Source organism: Pleuronectes platessa, chromosome 1, assembly GCF_947347685.1.
Source record: "Pleuronectes platessa chromosome 1, fPlePla1.1, whole genome shotgun sequence".
NCBI classification, from domain to species: domain Eukaryota; kingdom Metazoa; phylum Chordata; class Actinopteri; order Pleuronectiformes; family Pleuronectidae; genus Pleuronectes; species Pleuronectes platessa.
The window spans coordinates 26868981-26870903 of record NC_070626.1 but is presented as its reverse complement, the minus strand read 5'-3'; positions in this window follow the sequence as shown (position 1 = coordinate 26870903).

Here is a 1923-nt window from a genome sequence, read left to right as displayed (position 1 = left end):
TATTAAATTAACAGCTTTCTAAATGTTGCATCAGAATGATCTAAACTCAGTGGAGCCTCCAATGACTATAAGGAGTGTCAAGTATAAATACCTGCAGGACACAGAGCTATCCAATGTTTGTGTTGTTCCATCATTTGCATCCTCTACTTTAAACGTTACAACGGGTAAAAATAGTCACTCTGGTATGATAACACACACACACACACACACACACACACACACACACATGCCCCCCCCCCCCCCCGGTCCCTCACAAACATGCACAGACTTGTCCTCTAAATCATCTTCTGCAGAATCCGTCTGTGTAAGGGGAACTCCAACCTGTGTGACTATGTGTGTGTGTGTGTGTGTGTGTGTGTGTGTGTGTGTGTGTGTGTGTGTGTGTCTGTGTGTCTACGTCAACTCTCTGACTTTGTGCTTTTCTGGCCACTCACAGGATGAATGCAAACAAAGGGCTTTGGATGCACCTTCTATTTGCATAGATAGCAGGTGGCTGCACGTTGATCTTCACATAAACCACTAAATACAACAGGATGTAGTGACACTGATGCAGGAACTGAGGTGTGTGTGTGTGGGGGGGGTCTTTGCAAATAAATGTTTGACAGCTCTACGCTGAAAGAACTGTCACAAACACAGATGGGAGAGCAAACAGTGGGAACCCCAGACAGAGAGAAGACAGTTTCTTTCACCAGGTACACAGACCCCCCCCCCCCCCCCCCCCCCCCCCCCCCCCCCAAGAGTCACTCATGTCAGCTTTTTTTATTGTTGGTTCAATCTTTCCTCTGTGGTTTCCATGGCTCCCTCAGAAGCATGTCAATCATTCCCTCAGTGGGAGGGAGCTGACACGACTGAGCTTCACCAGTCGTTGTTGTGTGTGGGCGTCGCTGACGGGAGGAAAACCGCTGTGACCGCAGTCAGAGGCTGTTGAATATATACGCAGCACATTTTACAGACTCCTTTATAATACACCGATATGCATGATGGGGTTAATTTAGTGTTGTGACTGGGAGAGGAGACAACCAATGTTTTATTTTTTTAATGTTTCTCTCCTCGTGTGTTATGTAGGTTTAAGTAGTCTGATACTTTCAGGGAATTACGATATAACGTGATGATTTCCCTCGTTTGTGACTTGCACACTTAGCAGCTAGTCTCTCTCCCCCCTTTAACAAAGCCAGGTAAGTGAGAGTTTCACAACATAGGGGGTCAGTTGACCAATCAGAGCAGACAGGCCTTCATGGGGAGGCAGGGCCTTAACAAAACAGGCGCTAAAACCAAGTGTTTCAGATGGAGGCTGAAAAGAGGAGCTGCAGCAATGGACAGTATCAGGAAAGATATGTGTTTTCTGAGCATTAGAGCATGTCAACTATAAAAACATAAATTTGAATCATGAACTGATTATTATTTTAATATGTAAGTCTACCTTAACATTTGCACGTGAAGGTTTTATTTCAGCCACTAAACCTTCAGATAAGATAAGATGTCTTACTTTCCCTCACTAGAATTGGCTTGTGTAAATCTATGGGGAAAAACAGGGCACTGGATCTTATCATTGAACTGGAAGTAGACCGTCACTACAGTAGAATGATATGTGCATTTCTTGGAAGATCTGTGTCGGGGGTCATGTACAAAATCATTATAATCTCATATTATTCCACTTAAAAAAAATAGAGATAAAGCACAATGTATTATTTAAACCATATTATTATCAACCTTACTTATTATTATTTAAACCTTTCACCAGTAAAAAATCAAGGTCATTGTGAAACTAAAACTCTGTGGACTCCACTTTTGATTAATGTCATTAAAACATTAAGAGTTGAGCAAGTGTGCTTGTGACCAAAAGGATGCTAGTTCAATCTCTGGACTGGATTTATCTCAAGCAGCACTCACAGCCTCCCTCTCATTACCCTCTCTGAGTTGCCC